The following is a 10,321-nucleotide window of genomic DNA, read 5'->3' as shown; positions in this document are numbered from 1 at the left end:
AAGAAGAAGAAGAAGAATGAATGAATGGAAACAAACATAGTCTAAAGAATGTTTGAAAGTCTGGCAGTAATGTAATACCAACCGCCTTAATGCACCAAAGAAGAAGTCTATAGAATAAAGTCTAACTACAGTGGGTGGCGGGATACCAACCGCCATAAACACAAAAGATTGTCATATATTGTCATGCACACTTCATGTCATGTCTCATGTTTAGTAACTAAACTTGAGTTAATCAGCCGACATGTTTTCACGAGCTGTTAGATCCAGCATCAGCGGACTGTTCATCACAGCCCAAAACAACAGTAAAGTAGCGGTGCTCGGAGCGGCCGGCGGGACAGGCCAGCCTCTGTCTCTGCTCCTCAAGATAAGATAAGATAAGATAAGATAAGATAAGATATTCCTTTATTGTCCCACATGGGGAAATTTCATTGGTGCAACGCAGGTAGATGAGCCCGCTGGTGAGTCACCTGTCCCTCTACGACATCGCCCACACTCCTGGCATGACCGCGGACCTCAGCCACATCGATACCATAGCCGATGTCAGCGGACATGTCGGTCCAAAGCAGCTGGACGCCGCTTTGCAGGGTTCCGACGTGGTGCTGATTTCCGCAGGTGTGCCCCGTACGACTCGGGACGACCTGTTCAACACTAACGCCGCCATTGTCGCCACCTTGGCCGAGGCGTGTGCCCGCAACTGTCCTGACGCCATGATCTGCGTTATCACCAACCCCGTGAACTCCACCATCCCCATTGCATCAGAGGTCATGAAGAAAAATGGAGTGTACAACCCCAACAGAATATTTGGGGTCACAAACTTGGACTTCCTCAGAGCAAACACCTTTGTGGCCGATTTCAGGGGCCTGAATCGAGCCCGTGTCTGTGTACCAGTCGTTGGAGGTCACGCAGGAAAGACCATCATCCCTCTCATCTCTCAGTGTAGGCCATAGATCTTTTTCTCCACCGATCAGCTGTCCGAACTGACCAGCAGGATCCAGGAGGCAGGCACTGAGGTGGTGAAGGCCAAGGCTGGAGCTGGGTCGGCAACTCTGTCCATGGCTTTAGCCGGGGTCGAATTCACACTCAACCTTTTGGACGCCATGAGTGGAACAAAAGGTGTGGTGGAGTGTGCCTTTGTCCGGTCTGAGGAGACGGAATGCAAGTACTTTGCCACTCCTCTTCTTCTTGGCAAGAGTGGCATTGAGAAGAACCTGGGTCTGAGCAAGCTGTCTGCCTTTGAGGAGAAGCTGGTGGCAGACGCTATGGACCAGCTAAAATCCTCCATCAAGAAAGGCGAGGACTTTGTGGCCAACATGAAGTGAACAGTAATATTTGGTCTGTGTCGGTTGTGTTTGTGGGTAATGGGAATTTTGAAGGTAGGAAAAATGCTGCAATCTCTTTTGTCTGAATAAGTGCAGCCTGTGGTCCATATCGTGCTGTCTGAGTCTGAACCTGTACCTGTTTTTATGACCTCATGGGACAAACTGACGAGACTGACAGCTGTTTCTGAGCCCCAAAACAGACCCAAAAAACACGGGTTATTCTGGAGCAAGGTCTGGAAAAGCTCAGCCCAAGCAAGTCATACTCAATACAATATATATCAAACATCAAAGTAATGAAAAAATGCTGTTTTACATGTTGATGAGGAGACTGTGATAGCTTAAAAGACATAAATATCATGAAAAAAACATTCATTTGTGAGTGAAGGGATGTGTTTATTGGGTTACAATAAATACGTCAATATGTTTGTACCATACTGTGGAACATTTCAGGCATTTCAAGCATTGATATTCTCATGATAAAGTTACATAGTGCAACAACAATAATACATACATTAAAAAAAACAAAAACCTCTAAATCAGCTTTGTTGTGATGACTAAAAACAACCACTATTACCACAATGTCATGGTGATATGCTCACATTATTAGAATATAGATCATGTAATATACTCTGGCGAAGCTCAGCCCGGCGGTGACACACAGTAAAAGCCTGAGTTCATCTGCACTTATCTGAAGACTGAAGTGTGGAGATCCAAAGAGCAGATTAGCGTGTTTACATTTAGGAAGATTTTATCCACACATTCCTTCAGACAAATCTGGGAGCAGCTCTGAGTGAGGTCCAAACGAGTTCAGAAAGTTCATAGACTTATTCAGACATCCACAAGGGACATGCAATACAATATTTTTGAAAAAGCTGGTCCTAAATGCTTAGCAATGTGTGTGAGGGGGCATATACATGATAATTTACCAAAAAATACAAACAATGTATTTGATCAAATGTGTTTGGAGGGATGTCTCAAACTAACACGACGTATAGCCACATGGAATGTTTACGACTGGTGGTATGGTGTAAGAAAAAACACATTTATTGGGACTTAATAATAATTGATTGGAGCCAAAAAAAAGATGGTCTGGGTCATTGTAAATATCGCTCTTTTTCTTTAATCTATAAATATTAGACTAAATTGTATTTTGTCAATAAATGTATCTAAATATACATTGATTCTCCATAATGATTTGACATAATCTTTACTCCAGATGCCCACCCTCTTTTAATTCAAGCATTTGACTTTCGCCGTTTATAACTGAGCATTTAAAACCTGCAAACATTTGAATTCTTACTGTGTTTGTTCAGGGTTGGGACGAAGATAAAGTCTCGCCAGGAACAGCAAAGGAAACTGTATGAGTGATAATGACAACATATTAGCATTAACCTAATTAGCTCCATAATTACCTGTTTTCTGGAAGGGGGTCTTCAACATCTTCAGACACAGAGCCCCACATGTGACCGGGCAGTGACCTCGTGAACCCGCACTAACAGCGGGAACTCGGCGTCCCACTGAGCATTAATGAATATGTATCCCCATCATCACTCTTAGTCAGGTCTGTAATTTGACACGTCCATTTGAATAAAAGTAAATGGTAAAGTAAATGCCAGAGACTAACAGATTATTGTTGGAGATTTACGAAATGACCTCTTGAATAAGTATTTTTTTAACCCTTGATTCCCGCGCAATTAATCCAAAATTACCCTCGTGATCTAATTTCTTTTACATCAACTACTTGGACGAAGCAATGTGGATGACCTGAAACGAACCTAATGTAATGCTATGTTCTTTGAGGGGAAACGTTCAAGAGGGTCACGTCGCAGTTCAGACTCATTTGCAAATTTCCTGTTTACGAACTGTCTCTTCTTCATAAAAGTCTGCTCTGGATACGGCTCACGTCATCCCACAGGAGTATTATTATTATTATTGACCCTTCATAAGACATTAAAAAGCTTAGTAAAAAAAAAGGAACTTAATATAGTTTGGAGCTGAAAAGCTTTCAAAATGAAATAGAATGAAATTGCCTTTTGAATGGTCAAGATTAGCCCTGAAGTTTAAACAGCTTCAAACATGTTCTGAAATGCTTGGGATTCTTGTGATTTTTGCAGCAGATATTTAAGTCTTCACTCAAATATTTATGCTCCCGGACGTGTTTGAAATCTGCATGGTTCACTGGGGAGAATAAGTAACAATAACTGCAATATCGTGATATCGTATCATCACAAGTCTCACTATAATGTCAAATAATAAGATTCTCTGCTTAAATGCATTGTTTTTTGCAGCAGCAGCAGCTAAAGAAACAGAACGAACATGATTCTTTGCGCCATTTTAGTGCAGACAACGTAAAGAAATGATGTTATTAAGCACTTTTATATCTTAATTCATTGGATTATGACAGGCATGTACAAACTACGGCACGGGGGCCAAATGCGGCCCTTAGACACATTATTGCTGGCCTTCCTGCTTCCTGCTAAGTTGATCCAAACAACAAGAAGTAGTAGGTTTTACTGTAAAATTGGAAAGATTAAGCATTTTGATATTATACCAACCTAATATTAATGTTCCAAGTCGTATTAAAGGTGTGGAGGCTCATCCAAACTATGTCAAATGCAAAATTTTGAACGAATCACTTTGTCATTCAACAAATTCGATATTGTCAGGTTGTTTGTGGCCCTTTGCCCCAGATAAGTTTCAAAATGCTGCCCTCAGTGAAAAAAGGTTTGGACACCCCTGCATTATGACAACAATCATGTGCACCAAAGGCTTTCAAAAAAATAAGAATTTAAATCTTTACTCTTTAGTGAATCTAGATTTGAAAAACCAAACCACAAGTCTAATTGCTATACTTTTACAATTCAACCTAATTGTTTTCTGAATTCGTTTCGACCTACAGTGGTGTATTACATAGATTTTACGCACAACTTCAAGCACTGATGCGCCCTTATTGTTTTAGCTTGTAATCTGCACCATCTGGACTTCACATTGGACCTGCCTCGGCCTGGTCATGTAAACACACACACACACACACACACAAAAAGAAGCTAATCCCGTGTGAACTGCTTTGAGAGGGACTCTGGGCTCTAAAGCTCCGCTCCACAGGACAGACAGGGGCCACGGTCTGGGCACATCTCAGTGTGGAGCCTCCCAACAAACCGAAACATCTCTAGGAAATCCTGTGCGTTGTCATGGCACCGCTCCAAAACACAGCACGGATTGAGTATTTTAACAGAGGTTTGCATTGGCCCTTTGTTTACCCTGTAGCGTCCCGGGACAGGCCTGGCTCCTGCACAGTGATGCTTTGACTTACAATGTCCAGCTTTAGTAGTGACGACTTTGGCTCAGAAGAAGCTAATCTTTGTTGACAATAGTGTGAGAAGCAGGGCGGTTATGTCACCTACAGCCGAGCCTCTTCCTCCTCGTGAGATAGTACTCGCGATCGCATGCACAGGTCAGGACGTCCTAAGTGGATTTGTAAACCAGGAAACTACGCTGTATTTATGTAAGGAGCTAAATCGCTGGTTTTAAATTGACACCATTGGCTATAAATACCTGATGTATGAGCATGAGGCCGAGGGAAATCGTTTCAAGGAAGAAATGTAAGGTAGAGTTGACCATAAAAAATCATCCAGATGATAATAAACAAAACCAAAATGGTATTTATGCAATGCTAAATAATTCCACTGTAGAATCCTGCAAACATTCTACTTTAAAAATACACTTTACGTGCTCCCTCATCTGGATTGACTGTTAGAGCGACATCTGTTGGAATTACCATGGAAAAAAATGAAAGGTTGTTATTCTAGCAACGTTTAGCCGGCATGCTAATGTACGCATGCAGTTGTGCTGAATGCGATTTGGTGAAGAAGAACTCTTTTGGGATTTGAATTTTTGGACAAAACAGTGCAATAGATCTCTGGACTTCTACCTTTCATGTCACAATCCAGGGAAAGTTTCAACAGAGTGTTTTCTGAGTGCTTAATGGGAGAGGACCTTGTAAGAAGATTAATGAAACAAGCGCGAATTCAGAGAAATACAACTGCAGGTATGTTTTTGACCCGGGAACATTGGTATAACATGGTTAAAAGCTCAAAACAGTCAGTTTTGCATTAAATATTTCATTTAAAAATTTGGAAACATGATAAAAGTTATACACAAATGTAACTTATGAATGGACAAAGCCTTTCAATGAGGGACACATGTCAGGATACACAGGATACTGAGGAAAAGGCTTGACACTCAATACCATTATGCCATTAAAAGGAAACTGCCATTTTTGACCCAGGATAACAGTAGGTTTTTTAATATTATCACATGATCTTGTGCTAGTTCTCACCATTCTTGTTCAAATTGGTGTTTTAGTTTCTGTACTGTTTTTTGTATCAATTAGTATCTGGTGTAGGCTATTTTATCAATCCTTTTAAACATGTGTAATTCCTGATATTGACATTTGGAGAAGATATATTCACCCTTCACTATTTGTTTTTGTGCCACATATTTTCCAAATTATAACCGTCCCAACGCCCTCCTTTAGTGTAACATGGTGCAGCACTGTAAAAAAAATGCCCCATTAGTGACACTAGAGTGGTGTCAGGGGAATCATTGTCATCCATCAGCCTTTGTCAACACCAGCTCAATTATGCAGCAATGTGTGTAAGCGCTTAGCATAATGAAAGGCCACGCTGCTCCTCTGTCCGCAGAAGAGACCTTTACAACAAGGATCTGTCCAAAAAACTGGGGCCAATATGTTTCAGTTTCAGCAAATACACAGACACACGATTTACGACGCGTTACACCAATAATCAACACGGTTAAAAATGTGAATGTTGTTTTTATGGGAGTGTCTGACGCAATTATGTACACAGTGCTAAGTAGGTTACGGCGTGTTTTCATTTGTCTGTCTTTGTTTTTGTGTCTGTCCATGGGATTAAACTGGTGACGCAAGATATGGTTAATAACTAGGGCACAGTTTGGCCCCAAAAAATCTGAGGGAACAGATTAACTTACTTTATTGTAATGAACTCCTTTTGAGTGCATAGAATCTGTACTAAATGTCTCTGAAGGATCGATCACATGGAGAGAACGATAAAGGTTTTAAGGCCACGAGGCAAAGTGAAATGAGAGTGGAACAGCCAACAATGGGACATTTACATGGCCAGTGACGATCAGATAAGTAGAATAATCAGATATCTCAATAATAAGATGTGATTATCGCTGTGTTTACATGCCCAAGAGAAATCAGATAATCTAAAACACAAGTGTAAGTGGCGTTTTAGCATAACTGTTGTATTTGAAAGACAAAATGCAATGAATTTTACATAACTCTAACATAAATCTTTACATTTTCTCTTTCCTTTTTGTCTTTGCCATATTAGTTTGCACATTTTTTGCACAGTTTTTCTCGTCAAAATCTGCACAGTTCAGATCACCCGCATCCAGATGTAACCGTTCACATAACATTTCAATAATCTGATAATTAATCATACTTTGGGGTGCATGTAAACATAGCCACGGTGTAAAAACATGTACGTGCCACACTATGTTGACATGCTCACCAAAATCTGATATGAGTAATCAAAGACACCATGATCAGAAATAAATCACATGATGTAGCTATTTTCATATGACTTTCATAAACTCATTTTAAAATAAACTAACCTTTAATAACCTCAAAACTGTCCATAATCGGTTCTTGAGCCTCCATAAAACTGCAGATTATTTAATTAAATGACTTATTTTGGCTCTTTGCAAGCGGTGTTTTTATGTCGACCTCTATTTTGGTCTGAATTAGTTTCACTGCTGTCACTTAATTGATTTGAAGCTGTTTCTTTTTTAGAACATTTTACTCACAAGCAAATTCGATCATGAGTCACCAAATGTGATTATTTGCTTCATCTAATCCATTTATAGTAGTGTCTAAAGTCTCAACAAAGCCTGTGTGTGCATGAAGTCATCACCAGAGCGCCGGCCTGGACCGAGCGGTCAGCTGACTTGTATTACACCCGGGCTCTTTGGCCCCGCTCCTGTGGAAGATGTAGAATACACAGTGAATATAGTGAATATAGTGAATGTGACAGCACGGCTCCCGCTGCGCCTCGTCCCGCTCAAACGCACTGGGTCTAATGAGGCACCTATGACTTCACTGGAGCCCGAGGCAAAATCCAACCACCGTCACTTTACTGTTCAAAGGATCAGAAACTGTGTGGGAACTTAAGAGCGCAGATGAAGCCCGGTCCACGGTTTAGTCCCAGTCCAGATCAGTGAACTCAAGCATCTCAGGATATACGGATTAGACAAGTGAGAGTAGAGTCATCGGTTTTATTGCCATTGTCAGATAGCAAAATACACAATCCAGGAATTTTCTCTGGCAACGTGACGCAACATAAAACATATAGAATATAAGTCGAATATAAACAAGGTGTCTAAATAAAATATACTTGAATATAAATGCAAAATATTCAGCATGGACACAATGAATTAGCCGTGCGAATAGATCAAATGTTGTTGTGAGTTATTTAAAGTGACAAAAGAAGTGAAATCAGTGACATTTTGGAAGTGACAACAACTAAATCAAATGTAACTTTTTTTTATATTCTGTGAGATGGTCAATTAGATTCAGACAAGACATAGATTCTTTATTGAAGGGAAATTACATGGACACGTTAGTTCACAATATAACACAAGATTACTTCTCCCACAGGAAATAAACCTTGGACACACAGACAACACAGAAAAAATACAGACATAGACAAGACAGACATGAAACACTGAGGAAAATAACAGATTTATTAATAACTAACAGCTGTAATATCAAATAGGTTATTCGGTTTCAGCTTTCTTTAAGGTGACATTGGCCCATTCAAAATATGTAATATTGTGTGCATGGATATAACATAAAAGAGGTAAAAACATTGAGATAAAAATTGTCTTATTCTACTCTTTTCTATTTTCTTCCATTATTATTCCATTATTTTAGGTTATTGATCATTTTTGAATTCAGAAAGTGATATACTTGACACAAGATGATGTGTTGGACAGAATGTTTTCACTTTTATGGCCTGTGTGAGCTTGGTTAAAGCAGAAGCATTTATGTGGCAGTTGCTTGTTCTCGTGTGTTTGTTGAGGAGATTAAACTTTCTTCGCCGCAAGCAACATCGTGTCAAAGAGGAGCAGCCACTCAAGCCCTGATTTGAACTCGATCCAGGAGTGATGCACAGAACAGATTTCTACAAGTGGAGCGTCTGAATTATTATGTATTGAATACTTTATATTTTAACACCTAGCGAGGGTACAATAGGCAATGCATGAAATTGATCCCCTATGAATTTGTGGTAAATACCTTGTACTATGACAATAAAGTATCATTATCTTAGCCTATGTGCACGTACAAAGATATGAATGTTTCGTACAGTTTCCCCCTCACAAAGCTAATGACAGATTACACACAACTGTAAAAAGCAATAAGTAAAATTGCTGTAACAGTGATATAGTTTGAGAGGTTTAACTGTGACATTGTGGACAAATGTATCTATTTTACAATTTTCTGGGTTGAACGACAACGCCCATCAAGCAAATAAGTAAGTATTATTTAATTATTGTGATAAAAATGCTGTAATAATAAAGCCAACGGGGAACTTGCCGATGACTGCCGTAATTTGTCTGTTGGACTTGTGTCTCCTAAAAGTGCACACCCATCTTGTTGTTCACTGCAGTAATGACAGGGTGCACTTTGGTGTAATCAGCCTAAACCAGCCTTTTCTAATGATAATGCTGAAGATAACAGCTGCAAAATACAGGTTATTGCTGTGTCATTACATCCATTACGCTGTCAAAATAATGGGAAAACAGAAAATAGAGCCGATGAGAGGAACTGATACAGACATGAGAGAAACATTCAGTTTGTTGTATTGGATTTAAAACAAATGGACATCAGTTCTGTGTGACCAAAGTTATGGATAAGGTTTAAAAATGTGTAATTAATTATATGCTTTGTAAAGGCATCAAGAATAACATTGTTTTGTCGGATTATACAATAGAAACATCAAATTGAATTACATTTAGGGGCTGGCCATATAAAACGTTGTCTTTAAACGTATCAGTTGAGGTTTGGTTGTTGGACAAATGTGTAATTTTACAGTTTTTTTGTCGTTTTTATTTTTAATCAGCTCTTTTTTAAGCCTTTTTTACAATAAATTATGTACTCATACTTACATACATATTCAAATTGTACATAATCTTCAAAAAAAAACATTTGCGATATTATCTAAATTCCAATATATTGCCCACCTATACTTAAAGTTACAGTTGAACTTTGAATAATGAGTAATATTGTTTTACTTTCTATTTTCAGCTAGTATTTGGGCTGAGTACAATTTATTCTATACTTGTCTTTAATGGAAATTACATTCTTGTGCTGTTATTTGAAAGATCATATTGTTTTCCCTTTAGATATTACAGCTAAAATATAATTTTATACGTCTTTAAGCCCAACTCGCCCCTGTGCACCGTTTCTTCCCTCGCTGCGTACTCAACATGGCCTGGCGCGGCACACTTGACGCGCAGCTGAGCAGACGGTGGTAAAACGAGTTCCTCTTTGCACACAAACTCAACCCGGGACAGGCCTGGCTTGGTGCGAGCCTCGGACCTCATGGTGTGACCCAAACCTGCACCTCGCACCCTTTCACCAAATGCAAACAGCACCTCGGCTCAGAATAAGCTGTATTAGTCCAGCTATTGCCTTTATAAAGCCGAGCGAGGGGGCGCTAAATGAATGTCAACACAGAATGAAGAGGTCTAAACAGCACCGCTCCTCATAGACTCATGTAAAAGACAAACAGGGAGCATTAAGGATCCTTCAAGACTGACCAATACACATGCAATACACATGATATGAAATGTTTTTCAAATGTGTGTTTGGACATAATATTATAGTGACAAAGAAGTGTTAATGGGGCAAACAAATGGGATCAATAATGTCTAATCCGGTGAGTTAATAGAGC

The 10,321-nt window shown here is 39.5% G+C and overlaps 1 pseudogene; it reads left to right on the top strand.

Annotated features, from left to right (window-relative positions):
• Nucleotides 1–241: 241 nt before the first annotated feature.
• LOC140351253 (malate dehydrogenase, mitochondrial-like) lies at nucleotides 242–1,332 on the top strand (annotated as a pseudogene).
• Nucleotides 1,333–10,321: the final 8,989 nt, after the last annotated feature.

This window comes from Eucyclogobius newberryi, unplaced genomic scaffold (genome assembly GCF_026437365.1).
Source record: "Eucyclogobius newberryi isolate DKJ021-1_F unplaced genomic scaffold, fEucNew1.0.hap1 SCAF_8, whole genome shotgun sequence".
In the NCBI taxonomy this organism is placed as follows: Eukaryota; Metazoa; Chordata; class Actinopteri; order Gobiiformes; family Gobiidae; genus Eucyclogobius; species Eucyclogobius newberryi.
The sequence above is the reverse complement of the archived record's forward strand: the minus strand, read 5'-3'. Positions and strand labels throughout refer to the sequence as shown.